Below are 24,133 nucleotides of genomic sequence, written 5' to 3' on the forward strand. Positions count from 1 at the left end.
TACAGGAAGACTGATGTTGGTTGACCTCCTTGCCAAGAAGCAAACATTCTGTGGGAGGTTTCCACCCACTTGACGAACAGGCTCAACGGTGGCCTTTTGGATTTGGCAATCTTGTTGGCTATTTTCTGGCAAAAGAGCACTTTTTTTTTTTTTTGCGGTACGCGGGCCTCTCACTGTTGTGGCCTCTCTCCCGTTGCGGAGCACAGGCTCCGGACGCGCAGGCTCAGCAGCCATGGCTCAAGGGCCCATCCACTCCGCGGCATGTGGGATCCTCCCAGACCGGAGCACGAACTCGTGTCCCCCGCATCGGCAGGCATACGCTCAACCACTGCGCTACCAGGGAAGCCCACAAAAGAGCACTTTTTCTAGGACTTCAGACAGAAGAAATGCACGGTTAACACGTATAGATGTAGTATCCTTGAGACCTAAGGAAGGAGGAACTGGCAAGAGCTTAGAATCACTGGAAAATGTTGTTGTCCTATTTCCTTAGAGATCTTCTAGAGTAGTTCAGATGGAGTTCTGGCCTGTGGAAGGGGTGAGGCTAAGAAACCTCTAGTTGCCCTTGCTAGACTTGTAATCCTCAAAAAATGGAAATTAGGAAGCATTTATTCATGACCTTGAAAACTTGTTTATAAAAGCATATTATAATGTATCAGTAAAATGAGCTGAGAAGAGGGTTTATGAGAAAGTTCACGTGAGAAATGCAGCTATTAGCACACATGCCATTCCCCACCTTGACCCCAGCAGGAATGTGTAAATGGTGACATATGGAATGTAAGCATCTGTTGAGATGTTTCATAAATCTGCCTGGCAATGGGCATCACAAGGCTCTGGGTGAGAACAGGCCCCAGGAAGGGAGAGATGGTGAATGTCGCATCTCATTTTAGGCTACTAATCAGCCCAGAATTTGACAATCAAAAATTTCCAGATAATTCTCTTTAATCATATTGATTATTTTCTGACAAGGTGACACTTTTTCATGGGACCCACTTCAGGAATAGGTCAAATGTTCATCCATCCATCCATCCATCCACCCAGGAAATACCTATCGAGGGCCTTCAGCATGGAAGGCAGCGTACTAGGTACTGCAGGTACAGTGGAGGACAAGAGAGACACTGCCATGCCACTGCAGAACCTACTGCATGTGGGAAAACAGGTATTAAACAAATAATAACACAAACAAGTTTATAATTACAATTTGGATAACTGCTATAAAGGAAAATAACAGCTTATACTCGTAGTACACTCTTCCAAACTTTCTACATAGATTATCTCCTTTAATCCTCATCATAATACTCTGCAAGAGAAGCTATTGCTAGTCTCACTTTAGAGATGAAGAAACAGAGGCATGGAGGTCTGCATGTCCTGCCCAAGGTCACACAGCTAATGAGTGGTGGGCCTAAGATTGGGGTCAGGCAGTTGAGTCCAGGCCTCAAGTTCCTGACACTACACCATTTTTTAGGACCTGGGTGGGGAAGGGGTGCTGATTTAGATTTGCAGAGTAAAGAAAATTTCTTTCAGTATATGATTTTAGGCCTAGCCCAAGGATAATTAGAGATTAATTGGGCACAAGAAGGTAACAAGAGTATTCCAGAATTAGGGAATGAGATGTCAAAAGCCCCTGAGGCAGAAGGAGTTGGTCTTGGAGGCTGGGGTGACTGGAGGGGTGGGGGGCAGGGGTGGTGAAATGTAAGGCTGGAGATGTGGGCAAGGGTTAGAGCGCGTGGGACCTTGTAAATCCTGCTGAGAATCTTGAACCATATCCTGAGCAGAGGGAGAGCTCCTGAAAGACCTGGTATTGCTCCAGACCCAACTGCTACAGCTGGGAGAAGAGAGGCGTTCTCCCCATGGAAGCGTGAGGCTGTTGCTAGGCTAGCAACTCGCCCTTCCTTCCCACTGTCTTCTGTAGGAGTAAATGGATGCTGCACACTTCCGTTCTTATCAGACCGCTGTCCTCTGGTGCAGTTAAAAGACAGCAATGTCAAGAAACAACTCATGCTTTGGACTTAATGTTTGTGTCCCGACAACAACAACATTAACAGCAACAATTCCTGTATCAAAATCCTAATCCCCAGCGTGATGGTATTAGGAGGTGGAGACGTTGGGAGGTAATTAGGTCATGAGGGCAGAGTTCTCACAGATGCGATTAGTGCCCTTATAAGAAGAGGCCAGAGGGACTTCCTTGGTGGCACAGTGGTTAAAGCATCTGCCTGCCAATGCAGGGGACATGGGTTCAAGCCCTGGTCTGGGAAGATCCCACATGCCACGGAGCAAATAAGCCTGCGTGCCACAACTACTGAGCCTACACTCTAGAGCCCACGAGCTATAGCTACCGAGCCCATGTGCCACAGCTACTGAGCCTGCGCACCTGGAGCCCGTGCTCTGCAACAAGAGAAGCCACCGCAATGAGAAGCCTGCGTATCTCAACGCAGCCAAAAATAAATAAATAGATAAATGAAAAGAAAAAAAAATTTTTTTAATTAAAAAAAAAAGAAGAGGCCAGAGAACTAGCTTGCTGTCTTTTCACTATGTGAGAGGTCAGCGGTTTGCATCCTGGAAGAGGGCTCTCACCACAAGAGAGAAGTCTCTCATCTCAGACTTCCAGCCTCCAGAACTATGAGCGATAAGTTTCTGTTGTTTGTAAGCCACAGTCTATGGCAAATTGTTACAGCAGCCCAAACCGGTTAAGACAACGGACAGATCTAAAAATTCTTTCAGCACTGAGTTCTGCTTAATATTTTTTTTCTTCTTTTTTCTCTTTTTCTGGCCACACTGCAACAGCTTGTGGGATCTTAGCTCCCCGACCAGGGATTGAACCCGGGCCCTGGCAGTGGGAGCTCAGAGTTCTAACCACTGGACCACCAGGGAATTCCCAGGTCTGTTGAATATTAACCTCAGTTTACCACCATTAATTTTGGCATTGCCCAGATGTGGGATCCCATTAAGATTTCTTTAAAAAGATTTCCTCCAAAAAAAAAAAAATGGCATCCCAAAGATGTCCACCACCTAAGCCCTGGCACCTGTGCCTGTTACCTTGCATGGCAAAGGAGGCTTCGTAAATGTGATTAAATTAAAGATCTTGATATGAGGAGATTATCTTGGATTGTCCAGGTGGGCCCAATGTAATCACAAGAGTCCTTTTAAAAGTGGAAGAGGGAGACAGGAGGGTCAGAGACAAAGAAAAAGGTGTAAGGACAGAAGCAGAGTGAGAGTGATGCAATTCCTGGATTGGGGCCACAAACCAGGAAATGTAGGCAGCCTCTGGAAGCTGGAAAAGGCAAGGAATGGATTCTCCTAGAAAGAACATCCAGAGAGGAATGCAGTCCAGCCCACACCTTGAGTCCAATGAGACCCATTTGGGATTTCTGATCTCCATAACTATTAGATAATAAATTTGTGTTGTTTAAGCCACTAAATTTGTGATAATTTGTTACGGTAGGAAACCAATACACTCCATACTCCAGCCACGACTTGGCTCAGGACAGACATCTCTAATCCCTCACAGTTTCCTACTGGGCCCAGATGCAGCCTCATGATGTTTCCCAGCCCAGCGGTCCAGGCAGTTACTCCCGATCAGCCAGTGGAAGGCAACTCACTTGCCATCCCATGGGGTCTGTACAGAAATTTACACCTGATTGTGACCCCTCCGTTATTGCCATATATGTAAATATTAATTACTTGGATATTTCTTTTTCTTTTTCTTTTTTTTTGCAGTATGCGGGCCTCTCATTGCTGTGGCCTCTCCCGTTGTGGAGCACAGGCTCTGGATGACAAAGTTGGAAGCCTTATAATGCCCTGCTAAGACAGCATGAAATAAATCCTTATTTTGCTTTTCTGCTCTCATAACCCTCCATCTTTTCCTACTGTGATATCTCTTTCCTTTCTTCACATAATAAAGAAACATCAAAAAAATAAAAACCAGGGCCAAAAGGAGTCACCAAGTTTAGGAGTATGAACTATTTGGCAATATATAGCAAAAACAGGAGAGTTCTGTCTGGATTTTGGCTTTTTGGTGCCCATATGTGAAGAAAGTATTATAATTGGGCAGAAAGAGGGGGTGTATGACAGGAAAGGAAGAAAAATTCAATAGAATTAAGATGTCTGAATTGATTTTTAAATACATGAGTTAGCCTAAGCAAGTGAGTTTTTATTTTTAATGCCTGTAATGAAGTTGGGCTGGGGGTGTAGGCAACAGACGAAGAAGAGGAACCAGGTCCATGGTAGCTGTGAAGGGTATGTGATGAGGCCGGGGGCTGAGTGATGTGGAAGAGGGAGGCATCCTGGAGATGGAGTCAGGAGAGATGGTTTCCAGCCTCTTGCCACCAATGCGCACTTGAGCGTGGTGCCTACCGCACAAGGATTCTATGGGATAGCGCTTGTGTTCATGGGCTCTGTAAAGTTGTAGGAAACTGTAGGGAAGAAGTCCTCAGGAGAAGCCCGTCTTGCTGGCACGTGAGATGCGTCTAGCATCACACTGGCCCCACCAGCTCAAGGGTGGCTAGAAGGAACGGCCTTCCCCCAAAAAGACCTTCACGCCCTTCTGCCTTTGCCCTCCCAAAGTGACTCCCATTAAAGATGGAATGTTTCTGAGCTGGTGGACCAGGAACTGCTGACCGGTGGAGTTTATTTCTGCATGAAACAAAACACGCCCACCCCTTTTTTTTTTCCTCCTGCCTGAGTCTAAGACTTGGCTGTGCTCAGCAGAAGGGAGGTGGGAAAGGCACACTTGAAACTGTAGCGAGCGCTTGAGCAGACCGAATCCAATTCTGGATACAAATGTCAAGGAAAGGCTGCCTTAGCTCCTGCTCTTTGTTTACTGAGGCGCGATGTGATGCTCCACTGAAAGGCCTGCTGATTTCACCTGCGCAGGTTTGATAATGATACAGTGCAGGGAGCGGGAGGAAGGATGACCTCCCTGAGGATGCTTGGAAAGGCACAGCCAGGCTGCTCCGTGCTCACTGGGACAGCGGGCAAGAACCCGGGCGCTTCTCAGGTCCCAGCCTGGCCACAAGTAAGCTACGTGGACTCTTCCCGCAGCTTTGGTTTGATCTTCCTGGTCCATAAAATAAAGGGACTGGACTAGATGACCCCTAATGTCTTTTCTTTCTGATGTTTTATGATTCTGGCATCTGGAGCATTTACAGATGCTGGCAAGGAATGCCAGCAAAGAGTGTAGGATAAAATTTGGCCTAACCATTTGGGAGGGTAATTCAGCATTAGCTTTCAGATTTTTTGATGTATACCCTTTGGCCCAGAAGAATCAATTCTTAGGATTTATCCTCTGGAAATACTAGCATAAAGATGAAAACATGGATGTTTATAACTGCCAAACATCAGAAACAACTTATGTGCCCATTAGTAGGGAAGTGGTTAAATAAATCTACTACACAACTGTTATAAAAAAAATGCAGATCCGTACGTCCTGAAAAGGAAAAATATCCAAAATATACTTTTAACTGAAAAAAATTAGATTGAGTAAAATATGTAGCATGATTTTTCTGAAATGAAACCCAGATATGTGTAATATACATATATTGTTTAATTATACATTTGTATATATATGTGCATAGAGAAAAGGTCAAGAAGGTTCCACGCCAAACTGACATTAGCGGTTCCCTCTAGGGCTGCACGGTCCAATATGGTAGTCACGAGCCACATGTGGCTGCTGGGTACTTGAAATGTGGTGCAACTGAGGAATCAGATTTTTTTAATTTATTTAATTTTAATTACTTCATATTTAACTTAAAAACCGGTACTTCATTCAGTTTTTGGAAAAATTTTAAGTACGTTTGCAGCAACTTGGAGATGAGTCTACTTTTTCAACTTTATGTTTTAGGAACCTCAATAGAGATCAAGGTTTTTCAATGAAAATTTAGCATCCAAATTGAGAGATGTTGTAAGTGTAGAACAGATACCAGATTTAGAAGACTTGGTACAAAAAATAATGGAAAATATCTCAATAATAATTTTGTAACTCATGAATAATTTGATAATGTTGATTACATGTTGAAGTAACAGCATTTGGGGTACATTAGGTTAAAGAAAACGTATAATTAAAATTAATTTCACCTGTTCCTTTTTACTTTTTCTAATGTGGCTACTAAAAATTTTTTAATTGTATATGTGGCTCACATTTAATTTCTATTGGACAGTGCTGCTTTGGGGAGTGGGATAGAGGAGAGAACTAGGCTTTAACTTTTTACTTGATATACTTTTGTATTGTTTGATTTTGTTACAGTAAGCCTCGGTAACTTCCATAATTTATAAAGAATAATAAAGAGTTCAAAAAAATTAAAAGTTAACTTCTAGGATACAGTTTGGTATATAAAGAAAGTTATTGAGAAAATACTTCTAATTTGTTTCTTTGGAGTTGGAGTGTCAGGGTCTGAAATAAATATTTTGCCATCAGCTTATTAGAAAATGGAACTCTCACTGCGGTGTCTCTGTGATTTACCAGCATCTTCTAATTGCCTGACTCTTTTCTGGATGACTGCTATCCTCAGCAAGGATACCTTTGCCTGACAACCATCCCAGCTGTGACGGAAAAGGATTGTTTCTCTGAGAGTAGGAGTTAAGCCCAGGAGGGTTAGAAAAAAAAGAGAAATAACCCTTAAAATAATCTCCCTTCTTCTCTCCTGCTCCCTCCTCCCGTATCAAGATTTCCCAAGGCTTTGGGGATCTCGAGTTCTAGGCTGAACTTCCTACCTCACTAAATGACAAGGCCAGGATGTTAATGTTCCCCACACAGACACGTCTGCATTATACATAAAGATGTCTGTGTTACACATAAACACGTTATGGCTGTAACAATATCACTTTCAAAGGAGCGCTAATCCGCTGAAGTCATCGAGTTAGAAAACATTTGCTTCTCCATGTCTTGTGTCTGAACTGTGTGTGAGAGAGAAAGTAGGAAGGAGGGAGGGAGGAAAGGATGGAGTAAAGAGAAAGAGAATGCACTTTGTAAAACCCTATTTTGTAAAGATAGTTTTTAAAACTATCCCACCATTTATTATGGTGTCACTCGCTTACACTGTTTAGTCTCTGTTTAAAAAGTTGATTATAATCTATTCTGTACAAACTTACACAGATAACCCCAATCAACATTTTGGGTATGAAGTTGTTGGGCTTGAATGGATGTCACAAGGTGACTTGGGTGGAGAAAAAAATCAGCTGTGGTTCTCATAAAGCTCAGGAAATTGATAACTCAATGCTTCCCTAAAACCCTCTACTACCCATTATCATAGCTTGTGTCTCCCTAGATCGTATTTGCCTAAATCATATTTGTCTTCCTTGCTAGGCACCTCTAACCCCAGCCCCTAGCACAAGATCTGGCAAATACTAAGCTCTTAATAAAAATCTGTTGATTGACAGAATGAAGAAGTGAATGGACCTATACCATTCAAGGGTCAGCCATTATCTAAAACATTTATAAAATTAGAGTTCCAGCTCAAAAATGAACTTGTAAAATTTTCCATTTATTAACACTGTATTTATTAAATGCCTATTATGAGCTAAAAGCTGACTAAACAAAGCCAGCTTTTAAAAACACACACACACACACACACACACACACACACACACACACACACACACACACAGGGTCTGTGCCCTTGTGAAGTTTACAACCTGGGGAGAAGGAGGAGGCAGGGGTTAGGCATAAATACACAAAATAAAAAATTACAAATGGTGATAGGTGCTCCCAAGGATACAATCAGGGATGGTGATAGAGGATAAAGGAGGGAGCTATACCAATTTAGCCAAGCCTATTTGTCTCTTCTCTGAGTAAGTGATATTTAAGCTAAAGCTTGGGGGGTGAGAAGGCATCAACTATTAAACTATTAAATAAGCAAATTTGGGAAAGGGAGGCATGGGAGAGAGGAGAGAGCCTTCCATATACCCAGGAGCAGTGTCTGCTACTTAGGTGACTCACTGCCCAGTGTGCTATGAAATTCAAACTTGACTTGATTCACTTGGGTTTTAGAGCCCATGCTAATTCGCATGCCTGGCTGGGTGTCAGTGTCCGTAGGAACCCATGTGTTCAAAGTGTAAAGAGGGTGATTTCCCTTATGTGAAGGGCAATGTAATTATGAGGGAATGTTCTGAGAGTGGGCTAGGGGGTGGCCAGCAGCAGGCCGGTGAATCTCGTTCACTTCTCTTCAAAGTTGTCTGATGCCCCCTCACGTTAGCTTCCGTATTTCAGATCAGCTCTGTCGATTCAATTTCTCCTTTAAATATATTTTTTTGTTGTCACTAGTTACATGTGGAGGGGGTTCTGAGGATTCACAAAGGAGAAGATTCTTACTTTTTATCTTATACTCCTTATCCCTTTTGAATATTTTTTAACTATGAGTTTTTATAATTTGTAAAACTTAAATAAAATTGTAAACTACATACACAGTTCTGTTTAACATGACACTTTGTGACCATTGCTAGGAATTAGTTTTTTCTTTTTTTTTTTCTGATTACTAAGGCAATAAAAGCTCGATATTTGGAAAACTCAGGAAAAAATAAAAGATAATTTGTCATCGCTGAATGACCCAGAGATTACCACTAACATTCTCTTGGTATACAGAAGTCCCCCTTATTCAAGGTTTCACTTTCCACGGTTTCAGTTACCCATGGTCAACCATAGACCAAAAATATTAATGGAAAATTCCAGAAATATGTAATTCATAAGTTTTAAATTCTGAGTAGCCTAATGAAATTGCGTGTGGAGCTCCAATGCGCCCTGGAGGTGAATCATCTCTTTGTCCATCGAATCCTGCCCCTTAGTCACTAGCTGTCTTGGTCATCAGTTCAACTGTCAGGTATCACAGAGTGCCTATGTTCCAGAACCCTTATTTTACTTAATAATGCCCCCAAAGCTCATTAGAGTAGAGATGCTGGCAATCCGGATATGCCAGAGCATAGCCATAAAGTGCTTCCTTTTAGTCAAAAGGTGAAAGTTCTCGACTTAATTTGTAAAGAAAAAGAATCATGTGCTGAGGTTGCTAAGATCTACAGTAAGAACAAATCTTCTATCCAGGAAATTGTGAAGAAAGAAAAAGAAATGTGTGCTAGTTTTGCTGTTGCACCTCAAACTGAAAAACTTACGGCCACAGTGAGTGATAAGTGCTGAGTTAAGATAGAAAAAGCATTAAATTTGTACAGTGAGATATTTTGAGAGAGAGAGGCCATATTCACATAACTTTTATTACGGTATATTGTTATAATTATTCTATTTTGTTGTTAGTTATTGTCGTTAATATCTTATTGTGCCAAATTAAACTTTACCACAGGTATGTATGTACAGGAAAGAACATAGTATACATAGGGTCCAATACTACCCATGGTTTCAGGCATCCAGTTGGGAGTCTTGGAACATATCCCCATGGATAAAGGGGGACTACTGTATTTCTTTCCCAAGGACTTTTAAAAATAGGATCAAATTCTACTTGTTAATTTATAACCAACTTTTTTTTTCTTTTTTTCCCCTTTTCTTTTTTTTTTTTTTTCTCTTTTTTTGTGTCAGACGGGTAACATGCCGCTGTCATAACAAGGTCTGAGGGAGGCACATGTCACACAACCTCATGAACACCCAGTCATCACGCTCAGGAACTACAACAGGATCTATAACTGGTTTTTTAAACTCGATATAGGTAGGCACCTTTCTATGGCAATAAATGTCGAGCTTCTGAATGGATGTATCATAATTTAACCAATTCTCTTTTGATGAGCATTTAGGTTGCAATTTTCACCACATAATTATCTTTTAATCTAAGCTTTTTATGAAATTTTTTGTGTCTGTCACCATCCTGGGGTTTTACCTGATTCCTCAAAATTCAACAAACAGCAAAGATACTTACTTGGTAATTAAGAAATAAGATTTCCTTTGCAAGTATGTAGTCAAGTACTTCACGCAAGGTTCCACTGGGTGCAAACTTGATCTATGAAAATCTAGACTGACCAAATCAACTTCAGGATTGTTTCTTAACTTCACTAAACAATTCAAATAGCAAGTTTCACCTCTTTCACTCAAAATACCCTTTCAAAAAGTATCAGCTTCAATCAACTATACTTCAATTATAAATAAATACATAAATAAATAAAAATTTTAAAAAGTATCAGCTTCTCATGAGGTTGGCAGTGAAGGGTAGGGAGGGGTGCCTCTGAAATAGCTAATGCTGTGTTTTAAGACTAGCTCACGCCTTCTGTGTAGTGGAGGGGACACAGGTGGAGGGGGAGTACTAATGGAGGCCGCTGCTCTGATCACAGCTGTTACCAACTGACCTGACAAGTCAGGCAGGTGAGGGGGGTGGTACAAGAGGCAGAATTCCAGGTGCCCAGGAATCAGAAATGGGTAGGCTGAAAGGATTCTAGCCATGGAAGCTGCCACATGGCAGGACTTGAAAAAGGGATCCTCAACTGATTTCTCTCCAACAAAACAGAAGAGCAGCCAGGGCTGGACCGTCTTCATGCCAGATCAGCCTGTCCATCTCCAAGCCAGCAAATACACAAAGATCCATTCCAGCCTCGAACCTGACGTTCCCCTTAGTTACAATCCTGTGATTTCCAAAAAGACTATTTTCTGTTTCTATTCAGCTTATAGCAACCTGCTGTCTTAAATAGCTTCGTTATCTGGTGGGGCAATTACAGCCTGTGACTAACAGCTGCAGTTCATAAACATGAGTTTCACTGTTTGGGTCAGTAGTTCTTAGTCTTTTCTGAATGGCAACTCCCCCAGCTGATTTTGGCGTGAAGAGAGGCACCTTCCGTGAGCACTCTGGTTGGTACTTGATAGTGCAGTTTACTGTTGGAGGGTTCTGTTTCCCCATTATAAAAGAGGTGACATTTTTATTAAAGTTACAAGTGCTTGCATCTAATACCAAATGTATTTCTGGATTTCGGTTTTACTTGTGATTTTAACTTTCCTCATTGAGTTTTTCCTTATATTCCAAATGGTCTAAAATAGGCATGTCTTTCTTTTATATTTAGGAAAAAATGCCCTTTCAAGAAGTAATTCATAACTATAAAAATTTTAGGAAAAAATCTGCAGGATCTAGGGCTTCACGAAGTGTTCTAAGACATGACACCAAAAGCACAATTCATAAAAGAAAAAAAATCTATAAATTACACTTCATCAAAGAGGATGAAAAGACAAGCTATTAACTGGGAAAAAATATTATTTGCAATGACTGCACATTGGCATCTCAGAGGATGGGAAGCCCATTTATTGAGCCCTTAGGATGTGCCAGGCCCTGGACCAAATGTTTATCAATCCATTTCAATCTCACAGCAATTCTATCAGGCAGGAGCGGTTACTATTCCCATGTTAAAACGCAGAGGCAGAGGCTGGAAGAGTTTTAGGGTCCAATCCAAGATCCTATCACCATTGAGGGGCATGGCCAGGATTCAATCCAGACCTGTTCATCACCCAAGTTCGCTATGATCCTGGACTCTGGAGCCAGACTTCCTGGGTTCAAATCCTGCGTCCCTACTTGGTAGCTATTTGACTTTGCCTCCATTTCCCCAACTGTAAAATGGGATTAATAATAATACCTACCTCATAAGGTTGTCGTAAAAATTAAAAACATGAATCTGTCTACGGCCTAAGAGCTATGTGCCTGGCACGTAGCAAGGGCCATGTGAGTAATCACTATTGTTGTGGTGTTGTCAGTATTCTACTGACTCTTAAAAATAGGATGGAGAGACAGGAGAAAAGCAAATGACCCAAAGAGACACCATTTCATGTTGCCTCAAGGGATTTCTCCTAGCCAAGTAACACAAGATGTACCACCTCCAGGCCGCTGCTCCCAGCCTCAGGCCTTTCAGCAAAGGGAAACCGGCCGGCCGTTTCCAAAGCCAAATTCTTCAGGGTAGCATTAAGTCTTTGTCTTATCAGGAAAGGGGTTGGGGTGGGGGAGGACAACTCTTCCCTTTAAGAGCAGCAGTGGATTTTCTTTGAAGAAACTTGCCTTTTACAAGTATTTATTTAGGAGTATCCAGTGATCAGTGATCTTATTTTGTGTATCTCTGCTGCCACAACATACCATGGACTGTCAGCATCCTCTTTACTACAAGAAATACAGTCCTTAGTGCCTTTAAATCTAATCAGATTAGAGAAACAATTCAGAAAACACATCTTTAAGATTCTCATCCTCTAGAACAACTCTAGGTACCTAAAGTTACCAAAAGATAACAAGAGGCATTACCTGCCTGACAGTGGCTGGTTTCAAAGGTGAAGAGCGGGCTTCCCTGGTGGCGCAGTGGTCGAGAGTCCGCCTGCCGATGCAGGGGACACGGGTTCGTGCCCCGGTCCGGAAGGATCCCACATGCCGCGGAGTGGCTGGGCCCGTGAGCCATGGCCGCTGAGCCTGCGCGTCCGGAGTGAGAGGCCCTCGTACCGGAAAAAAAAAAAAAAAAAAAAAAAAGTGAAGAGCACCGGGAGTTGAGGCTTTCTTAACTCCTCCAAATTGGTCATGATTATCATGCAAATGATGGCTTCAGTGAGGACCAGGGTTCAGTTTCAACCCGTCAACAGCCCTATGAAAGACTTCTCTTTGAGAGGCTCTGAGGTTGCCTTTTGAGATGGGTGGGCCTCACAGAGCTCAGGGGGCTACAAATAGAGAACCCTCTGGGCAGAGCAGTAAGAATGTTACTGCTGGCGTAGGACCCTGTGCCAGGTTTATAGCTCGGAGTCCCTTATGCAAACTCCAGGTTATTATAGCCTTCAGGAAGGACACGGTTTACAGCTGATCTAGTTTAGGAAGGAGACCTCTCACCAGAATCCCTGAGTACAAGGAACACCTGATTTGGGGGAAAAAATCCACCCCAGGACTGGTGTCCCAGAAGAGTCCCCTTAGAATCCCCAGGATTTTGTTTTCATCTCTATAAAGAATCGTAAGTCTTTAGAATTTGTAAACTTACCTTAATATGATTTTATCAGCATCCTTTATCCTATACACTAATAGAAGGCACGATCCTCCATGCCACAGTCACCTTGTTGGGCTCTTCATTTCATGATGAAGAAACTGAAGCCCAGAGTCACACAGCATTGTAATAATAAAGGCCTGGAACCCAAGACTGCTGACCTCACTCCAGTTCTCTACCCTCTGAGCTACCCTGCCAAAATGACAATTTAAAGAATGACTTCCTAAACAGATTATTCCTTCTCTCTTTCACAATACCATTGGGTCGCCTCCCTGCAGATAATTCTCTCCATAAGCCAATTCAAACACTCTGAAGCATGTCTCATCATGAACTAGAGCTTCTGCTGGGATGGGGAAAGAGGATTCAGCGGGGGTTTTTTGAGGGAGACGGAGGGCACTGAACTCTCTAAAAGACCCAGCAGAACAATCCTGATGATTCAGAATGACTAGAGAATAGTCTTTCTGATTATCTAGTGGTTTTGCTCACATTTATGGAATGAATGAATATGTGGAACATTGAAATATAATTCCAGCAATTCTACTGAATTTAATTCAATCTTTCTTTCCCTAGTATGTCAAGATCATAATGAATACGGATTACCACTCTGGAGAATTCAACTGATGAAAACAGGGGTTGGCAATCTTTCCTTTGGTGTATTTTTGGTAAATTGCTGACCTTGATGTAGAAGGTAAGGTTGACCAAGCTGGTTCCTCTCTCTCTCTCTCTCCTTTAAAAGTAAATCCCTCATATCGGTTTGCTTATCTTTCACTTATCCCTTTCTCATAAAAATATCTTGAGGAATGTACACACACACCCAAGTCTAGTTATTTGATCTCTGGTTGACTGGAACATAGTTACCCAATCAGTAGGACCATCACACAGAGGATATGTCTTAAACTTTTCCCTTGAATTCTCAGTTAACAAGACTGAAGACCTGCCATGGGGCACTTGATTCTTTTTACTTCATTTAGGAACAAGAATGCTGAAGCCAAGAGGCAGAAACCAGCCAACTGACACAACACAACTAGACACAGAACATCAAGAAAAATGAGGTCAATTAAAAAAATTTTTAATTCAATGCCCAATTACAATTTAATACATTTTTTGAGCAGGCAACAAATTAAGACACAAAGAACAGTAAGCAGAGAAACATGTCAGGTAAATTACAAAACAGAGGCTTTTGGGCTTCCCTGGTGGCGCAGTGGTTGAGAGTCCGCCTGCCGATGCAGGGGACACGGGTTCGTGCCCCGGTCCGGGAAGATCCCACATGCCACGGAGCGGCTGGGCCCGTGAGCCATGGCCGCTGAGCCTGCGCGTCCGGAGCCAATGGGAGAGGCCACAACAGTGAGAGGCCCGCGTACTGCAAAAAAAAAAACAGAGGCTTTTTAGTGAAACTATTTTTTAACTTACTGCTTTTCAACTCAAGATAATATTTTTAAATTTTCAAGTTATTTGTAAAGTCACAAATCAAGATTTATCTACATTCATGTCCAAAAGGCTTGGTCCTCTGGGGAGAAGTATTCCTTGCTCCTTCTTCAAGTACTTATTAACACCTTTTACTTGTCAGGAATTATGCCAGATATGGAGGCTACGAAGGACTAAGACACAACCCCCATCCTGCGGCGACTGACATGGAGACTAAATGCTCAAACGTTTTCTCACCTCACCATCATTTTCCTTCTTACAGTGCCACCAATCTGAATTTTATAATAATCATACGGTTTCTCTATAGGGTTCTGTACACTCAATAATGATCCTTAATTCAATTCACCCAACCTTTCAAAACTCCTGCTGTGCTTTCTTTTTCCTTTCTTTTTTTTATATATATTTTTTAAATTTTTATTTGTTTTTTTTTTTTTTGGCTGTGTTGGGTCTTCGTTGCTGCGTGCGGGCTTTCTCTAGTTGCAGCAAGTGGGGTCTACTCTGTTTCAGTGCACGGTCTTCTTATTGTGGTGGCTTCTCTCCTTGTGGAGCACAGGCTCTAGGCACGCAGGCTTCAGTAGTTGTGGCACGCAGGCTCAGTAGTTGTGGTGCACCGGCTTAGTTGTTCCACGGCATGTGGGATCTTCCCAGACCAGGGCTCGAACCTGTGTCCCCTGCATCAGCAGGTGGATTCTTAACCACTGCGCCACCAGGGAAGCCCTCTTTTTCCTTTCTTTAACTTGTTTTTTTCCTGGGGTCTTTCTTCGGTGTCAGCTGTCGCTCTGACACAATGAAGAGCTAAACGGAGATTCCCCACACCGGGCTCACGGGTAAGGGTTTTGTTATGTACTATCTTTCCCAAGTTTGCTCTAGCCCATTTATCCCTAGATTGTTTCCTTTCATATTAATAAACCATCATTATTATTTGCTGAAGCATTATTTGTTAATGTTAAGGGGGAAAACACAGCGGTTACCTATATCTCCACCCATAGAAATGGGGCTAAATAAACTATGGTATATCCATACAAAGGAACCCTCTCCATGCTTTAAAAAAAATGAGAGTCTCTAACAAAGTTGAACTCCTAAAAGCAGAGATTGAAACGGTGATTGGAGGAAATGGGGAGACAGTCATCAAGGGGTACAAAGGTTCAGTTATGCATGATGCTTAAGTTCTGGAGAGCTAATGGACAGCATGGTGACTCTGGTTACTAATACTGTACTGTATTCTTGAAATTTACTGAGAGAGTACAGCCTTTTACCACATACAAAAATGTAACTATTTAAGGTAATGGATATGTTAATTAGCTTGATTTTGGTAACCATGTCACAATGTGTGTGTGTGTATGTATATATATATATATATATATATATATATATATACCAAGTCATCATGTGGAGCACCTCAAATATATACAATTCTTATTCATCAAGTATATCTCAATAAAGCTGGGGGCAGGGAATGAGAGGTCTGTATGAGCAAGTATCTATGATACATTGTAAAGTTAAACAAATAGGCAAGTTGCAAAATTCTATGTGTTATGAGACCCCATTTAAAAACACATATGTGAATCCGTATGACATGCATCTGAAATACACACACACATAGTATTTAAATGGAAAACATTTTAGGGGACACAGAGTACATGTCTGGGAGCTCGGGGAGTTTAGTGAGTGAGTTAGGGGAGGAGCAAATGAAAGAGGGAATGTCACTTTCTCATTCTACACTTCTCTATTATTTTGACAATGAATAGATATACTTTTGTAATAACTAAATAAATAAATAGAAAGGAGATATGTATTCTTTTCCTAGACATTTTTAAACTATATATTCTTCTAGAATCGCATAGCTGTTGAGTTTTCATTCCTTTTGATGATACACTTATCTCCTCCTTTCTAGCTTCGGGGAATTAAGACCCCAGATGGACCAGTGTGTGCCCTTGCTTCCCTATCTGCCCCTTCTGCAGGTTCTCCAGCCCCTGGGATAATGAGCTATTCACAACTACTCGCAGCTTCCAGGCCACCTGCCAGCTTTGTAACCATTCTGCGCTTGTCTTTTGCAACCAATGTCATTTTAAAGCTTCAGAGTGCATCTCCTGCAGACCTCTGGAACATTCCTGGGGTAGACAGGGTGTTAGCAATATTCCTTTGGGCTCAGCAGAGTGAACAATCTGCCCTCCGTATCCGCGGATGGGAAACCTCTGGATACCTTCAGCTGACTCTTCACTGTCATACGCCATTTTATATCAGGGACTTGAGCAACTGCAGGTTTTGGTATCTGCGGGGGCTCCTGGAACCAATTCCCTGCAGATACCGAGGGACAACAGTATTTCATTCAGGTTTATCATACACTGTTCCTGGAAATCTTGGTCACATCATAGTTAGACTTGGCCCTGGAAAATCTATCCACCAGTCCCTGAAAGCAAGCCAGAGAGGTATTATTGTCATCTCACAGACCGGGAAACTGAGGCATCAAAGATTGACTGGGGCTGCCTAGACCACATGGCAGGTTAAAGGTGATGAGGTGTTGTGGAAAGGGTATTGGGATTAAAACCTGGCGTCCCAAGTTCAAGTTCTTGCCACATTATATTTTCTTTAAGCAAAAGTTGAACTCCCTGAGCCCCAGTTTCCTTATCAGTAAAATAAGAATTATAATACTTGCCTCCCAGAGTAGTGCTATTACATGAGAGTATATACAATTGCATTTTGTAAAGTACATATTATATATATATATATATATAATAGGAGTACAACAACCAGGAAATTATGTATGAATAGTTACATCTTTGTGGCTGTATATCCAACTAGATTTTTGTTTATTTAGTTTTCTTTTGCCCAAAGTAGAAATTTAAAAATTTCTTTGAAGCATCTTAGAAGCCATTCCTTTACCTTGAATAGTCTTGTTCTTTAAATCCAAGTGTCTTTTTATACCCGAAGCATTGGTTTTAGCATGGGTTTTAAAAGGGGCACAAAAGTATCAGTTCCACGAAGAAGGCAACAACACTACCAGAATGCCTTGCCAAACTGCATAGCGCTCTGAAAGCAGATTAAAGTTGTTTCAAACGCTTCAAAGAGAAGGAAAACTCTAATCCCCCAAGGCTTCCTTTAAATCCATATTCCTTAATTTCAGAAAATTTCCCAAGTCTTTTAAAAGGCCCAACTATCATTTTACAGTTTGGAAATAGTAATGGAGAACATTTCCCAATTTTTTAGAACGTTCTTGTTTCCTTTACAAAGGGCTCAGTAAAGCTGGGTCTCTCTCACAAAGGAACTGGCCCAAGTGGAAGACAGCCTGACTGGCTTGAGGGGAGTGGGTGCAGCCATCCCCAGGGCTCTGCGCCTGGAGTCTATGGCTTACGGTTACCGGGAGAATTCCTTATAGAAGCAGAGTCGGGCATTCTCCCTGTTATTTCTGGGCAAGATTTGCATGTCTGTCATTGTGGGAAGAACGCCCAGTCTCCTCACTAGGTAACACTGAAGGGAAGAAAGTTTCCAAATGAGAAGAAAAACAAGCCCCGCTGCAATAGAGGCAAGCAGGACCATTTTCACTGCTTTGGAAAAACTGCTCTTCTTAAGCCATCTTCACCTGCCCAGAGAGGCAAACTGTTTTCCTGAAACACTTTTCCTGATTCTTCCCTGGCTGACCTATGAAAACAGTTATAAGAGCCCCAGTTACAACAATGAGTATTTATTGAGATTAACATGTACCAAGCACTGTGGTAAAGGTCCCACAGGCTGTATTTCATTAAATCTGCTCAGTAGCCTTGAAGCAGATACTATAATTAGCCCCATTATACAGATGAGAAAGTTGAGATATAAAGAGATAACTAAGCAGTCAAATGACACACAGCTACTTAAGTGGTTGAGCAGGGACATAAAAGTAGATCTTTCTGACTCCGAAGTCCAGGTTTAACCAGAGTAACGCACTGTCTAAATACAGTCCCAAGGCAGTGCAGGGACGGGTCCATGTTGTACACGTCTGTTCTACCTCAACTCTGGAGTTATTTTAATTACCAATAGCTGGCCTGTGTCCCAGCCAACTGTGCTAAGTGGTTTACATGCCTGGTCTCATTTAATGCTTCCCAGAGATTTAAATGTTATAAACTACCCTGATACTTTCTGCCTCTTCTGTCAGACTCTCTTCTTTTCTCCTTTTCTCCTGTTTCTTTCTCTCTCCCTCTTCAGCTCTGAGCCATTGAGTGCTTGGGTTGCATTTTCACCTTGCCTTCAGCCTAGCTTAAAATGTAGACTACGTAGTGAGGAGAGAGATAGGTGCATCTTTTCAGGTGCCTTCCGCTTTAGTTTGAGGGCAAGTTACAAGTGCCCGTCTGCTCTACAACTTCAGGACACCTCCCTGTGGATAGTGCCAGAACGGTGACCTCAGGCCACAGCTTGAACACCGATTGCAAGTAATCCAGCTCCAGAGGTGATAGAGTGACCTCTCTTTAAAAAGGAGATTAAAATAGCTAAGAAACAACACTTAGCTTAGTGCTCTGAAAGGTTGGCATCCTTCCAGGATAGACTTATGTACTTTTTGTACTTGGAGGAAAAAAAAGAGATGGGATTTGATCCAAGAATGGTCCTCCAAACGAGAGAAATATGGAGCAAGCAGCTGGAGCAGAGTGGCCAAGTGGTACCACCAGCTGCAGGCCCATTAATTAACATTCCCCGGTATGTAGCAGCTCCAGTGACCTTGATTCTTGTTGAATTCACAGAGATAACTTTTACAGAGCCTCTACTTTTCTCACTGCAGTATATTTATCCAAGGAGTACCTTGCATATTTCCCCCCATCTCTCTGAGCAGTAAATTTATTCTAATTACAAAGAGATATAGTAAGAGCCTGATTGAACGCTTGGCAGTTTATAGAGATTTATTTCTGGGGCTTAAGGGGGGTTTTTAGAGTGTGTGACTAGAGTGGGGTTGAGGGGAGCTGAGGAAAGGAGCCCAAGAGAAAATGTAGATTTAATGGACCTATAAAATGACCCTGCGGTAGATAAATGCTTGTTCCAGAGAAGCTTAAACAGCCTGACCCAAACCAGGGTCTGTGACAGCCAGTCCGACACAAGGTGTCTGAAGCGTTGCATATTTCTCTTTGGGTTTTCAGGTTTCCATATGAAATTTGTTATCCCCCAGGCAGAGGTGAGAGAGCAGGGAAATCTGTTTTCCAGAGGGAAGAAAGCATATTTAACTACAAATTTCTAAGTACTCAAAGCTATGAAAAGAGGAAAAAGTAAACCTCCAGCACCTGCCCTTAAAATCACTTTGCCTTTTCTCTAACTCTCTTGAAGCTCAATTCTGAATTTTAAGCCTAGGATCCTGGAAGGCAGATCATGAGAGCCTGCCCTTTGTACCAGGATTTCTGCATAAGAACCAGCAGCCTTCCAAAGCCCAGTTATCCCAGGCACTTCCAGCTCATAATGAGACAGAGGGACACTATCGTCTAACTGAGCCTTCTGTTTAGAATAGGCTTTGCATGCACACACTGCTGAACTTTTCCACGAAATCCTTCTAGGCTTTTGATCCCATGAGTGACATTCATCTTTTTTGCAGCTGCTTTGCAAGTTTTGCTGAGGATGAATTTTAGGGCTTTCAACTGTTAAATTTGTTATACTGTAAATCTAACCACTACTAAAATGGAGACATTTGTTCTGGGGGAAAAAGCAACACAGAAAAGGGTCTAAAGTAGACACTAGGGGGGAGGTAGTTTGGAGAGTGAATGCACTGGCCTCTTTGGCCAGAGGCTAAGTGCGGATTGGGCCACTGTTTCTTGGGGTTCCCTTGAACCCCAAGCTTGAATAATGCAATAGCATCAATTATTTTACCACCAAAGTGAGTCTATTCATTAATACCAGAGGAATTGCAACCCGGGACACCGAATCATGGAGGACCACAGGCAAACCCAGGGAACAAGGAAGGGAAACTAGCCTTTATAGGGAAAAGGCGAGACTTGGGAGGACCTGTAATAACCAAGGAGCCATTGGAGGAAGCTGGGAGTCCGAAGTATGGAGGCTTCTCATTGGTTGGACTGCTACAGCCTCGGATTGGCTGGGCTGTCCTTCAGGGAGAGAAGTTTTCTTCTTCCTGTTGGTTTGCGAAGTAGGCAACAGGTTCCTGTGGGAGATGCAGCAGAGGTGTAGGGGTAGTCCCTTCCGGTCTGGAGTAATTGAAGATGCATGGAGGGGGCAAGAGCTCCCCCTACAGGCCTGTGCTGACTCTAATTTTAGCTGCGGCTTCTTTTAATTCCGCACCCGCCCGTTTTCTCTTTTTAGGAACTGGCATAAGGAGACCTTAGGAAAAAAATTTACACTTTTTGATTGTTTAACACTCATACAGAGAAAACATTTTACCATGTTGTTTTAAAGTTAACACCCAAGTCAAGAAGTATAATATTGTGAATTCTCCCCCCATCTCACATGCTCCTAGAGATAACCACTATCAGAGCTTTTATGGGAATCACTTCTTTGCTTTTTTAAATAATTATTTTAGCACCTAAATGTGCGTCTACATAGAATAGAGCTTAATTTTGTGTGTTGGAACTTTATAAATGGAATTAATGCCTTGTTCTTTTGTGGCTGACTTCTTTTGCTCAACCTCCTGTTTGTAAGAGTCATCCGGGTTGTGTGTAGCTGTAGTTCATATTTATTACAGCACATTTTTTATCTACCCACGTACTGTTGGTGAACATGGTTACTTCTAGTTTGGGGATGTTGATAATGAAGCTGCTGGGAGCATTCTTGTGCATATACACAGGGAGCATGAGAATTTGCTCAGCTTGCCTGGTTGACATCAAACAATTCAATTTGAACACATCTTGAATCACGGCTAGTCCTAGTTTTAAAGGCAAAATGGGCAAGATTTGTCACTTGTTCATTCAATAAACACAAACCAAACTTCTACTGTAGGAATAGAAAATATAAGACACAGGCTGCCTGTCCTCTCTTCTGTGCTCAGAGCAGACATTACTAGTTCATAAGAGTGTGATTTCCTTTACGTCTGGATGTGGCTTCAAAATCGTTTGTAACGTGGTCCTCAAGGCAGCCACTGCTAAAGATTAGAGATGAGGGGTGTGATGGTTAATTTTCTGTGTCAACTTGGTTAGGCCACAGTACCCAGATATTTGGTCAACATTATTCTAGATGTTTCTGTGAAGGTATTGTTTTAATTGAGATGAACACTTAAATACTTGAGTAAAGCAGATAGCCCTTTATAATGTGAGTGTGTTTCTGCCACGGAGTTGAAGTCCTCAGTAGAAAAAAGACTGACCTTTCCCAAGGAAAAGGGAATTCTGCCACCAGACTGCCTTTGGACTCAAACTGCACCTCTTCCCTAGGTCTCTAGCCTACGGCCTACCACCCCTGCAGATTTTGGACTTGCCAGCCTCCACAATCATGTGAGCCAATTCCTTGCAATTTCTCTCTGTGTATATCTAGACATCTTTTTGGTTCTCTCTGGAGAACACTGACTAATACCGGTGGCATACTATTTGCATAGGGTTGCCTGGTGGCACAGGAACAGAAAGCCTCTCGAGCTAATTTAAATAAAGGAGATTTACTGTTGATAGAGTGGAACTTCTTAGCATCAAATACCAGGAAATACTTTTAATATTCAGGATTACCCCCTCAAAACCAATTCATTATAACACTACTTATGTCTGAGATATTTTCCAAAATAAAATGGCAGTGGGTGTCCCAGTTTTTGAGTGTCATCAGTTGCTGTCAGCCAATGATATCTAGAGCAAAGAAGCCATTCTGAGTGTTAACACACGGTACCGCAGCTGCTTCCGCTTGGTGAGCTGAGTTGAAAGCGTCCTGGTGTGTATGTTATTTATTCTGCTCTGGGCTCCCTTTCTGCCATTGCTTTTGTGTTCTGGCAAACAGTATGACTCAGACTGGCTGACCAAAGGAGCATAGGTGATAATATTGGACCTACTGTAAAGAAAAGGAAGAGTATCGTGCTAGATGTTAGAACACAGGTTTTCCAGAGGCTATAGATTCTCCAAGTTGGGAGGTCCACTTATAAATAATACTTATATTACAGAGTGCTAAGTTCTGTAACAGCGAGGTGTACAAGTGTAATGGAAGTAAAATAACCATAGGTTGGGGCATCGAAGTGTGGGTAGAAGCTCACCAGAAGAAAGGGTGTAGAGAGGAAAAGGAAACATTAGCAAAGGTATGGGGCGATGAGAGAACACATACTACTCCTTGACTCCCTGGCTACAGCAGCACCTTCCTTTTGTGTTTTGATTTCCCCCAAGGAGAAACAGTGAGGCTCCATGAGAGAACTTCAGGTGCTCTGGTGAACTTCAGGTGAACTTCAAGCCTCCTGTTATTTTCCACATCTATGGGGAATGTGTCCACATGTTTTGAAGCCAGGGAAAATATTACTTTACAGTAAACAGAGAAAAGGTTTAGAGGAGGTTAGAAAATGGAAAAGTGGAGCACAGAGTCAGTGATAAGAAGACAGTTTTATATGGCACATAGCAATTGCTTCTGGAGTCATTAGGAGTAATATTTATAATCAGGATAAGCTAATGCTTTGGATGAGTTCCTGTGATTCTTCTGTTTCTGAGAAGCCAGATTACCTCTGGCTCCTGCAGACCTGCAAGAGACTTGTCCTCACATGGAAGAGACCTGACAGTAGGAATGACATTCAAAATATTTAACCAGTGGATAGTAGATACCCGACCAGTTGGAAACGACTGGGATGGCTGGACCCAGTGCATATAGGCTGAACTCCAGCCCTCTCTTAGGGACCATTAAACACAACACTTGTTTCACTGAAGAGACTGAAGGATTTACCTGAGACCATGTGGTGGTGGCAGAGCTAGGAGTGGAACCCAAGCCTTCCGTGTTCACCCTCTACCTACGCTGCAGCCGTGGCCTCAAAGCCCTGGTAAGGCAAGTGGGGCGCCCTGTTGGTTTAGCATAGATTCTACTCACAGCCAAGGCTGTCCATGGGGAGGATACAGCTCTTACCCTGTTCATGAGTAACATGCTGAAAATTCTTTATCCATTAGTAAATAAATACCTATTTATTTGTAAATATAGCTTATTTGCAAATACAGTGTATTACATAACATACTATAAAGGATTCAGGAAAATAGTCAGTTAAAAAGAAAGCTGCCTGGGCTTCCCTAGTGGCGCAGTGGTTGAGAGTCCACCTGCCGATGCAGGGGACACGGGTTCGTGCCCCGGTCCGGGAAGATCCCACATGCCGCGGAGTGGCTGGGCCCGTGAGCCATGGCCGCTGAGCCTGCGCGTCCGGAGCCTGTGCTCCGCAACGGGAGAGGCCACAGCAGTGAGAGGCCCGCGTATCGCAAAAAAAAAAAAATTTACTGAACACCTACCAGCTGCCAAGGCCTGCTCTAGGAGCTGATAAGTAGCGAGTGCAAGAGGTCAAACCCCTGCCGTCTGTTCCAGGCTGGGCAGGTACACCTGGGGCCCGGGAGGGACTCTGGTGAGGCTGGGATTGGGCCTCCCTGGGAGCACGAGCAGCCCCTCCCCACTAGATGCTGCGCATCCAGGCACTGCCAGGAGGCAGGGGGCATACCCCCTCTAGATGACTTTGCACTCTTTCCTGACAGGGAATTTCTTCTCCCAGACTCATCACTCTCAAAGACATCTTCCCTTTGCCCTCTTTCTCCAGAACTCACTTCGTAGTCCCTCAAGGTACAAAACTTTTTTTTATAGAAAATAAGTGCTACGTTTATTTCTTGTTATAACACAAATGTATCAGAATCCTCAGAACAAAATGATTTGTATTTAATCCAATCAAGCTTTTTTAACTTGTGGTAAAAAGCACATA

At 42.5% G+C, this 24,133-nt stretch overlaps 1 non-coding gene across 1 annotated transcript; it reads right to left on the minus strand.

Annotated features, from left to right (window-relative positions):
* Positions 1-9,505: 9,505 nt before the first annotated feature.
* On the minus strand, positions 9,506-9,609 carry LOC132430395 (small nucleolar RNA U13). The gene has a single exon (XR_009520488.1). It is a non-coding gene; the product is annotated as a small nucleolar RNA U13 (small nucleolar RNA).
* Between the last annotated feature and the right edge of the window lie 14,524 nt (positions 9,610-24,133).

Source organism: Delphinus delphis, chromosome 8 (assembly GCF_949987515.2).
Source record: "Delphinus delphis chromosome 8, mDelDel1.2, whole genome shotgun sequence".
Classification (NCBI taxonomy): Eukaryota; Metazoa; Chordata; class Mammalia; order Artiodactyla; family Delphinidae; genus Delphinus; species Delphinus delphis.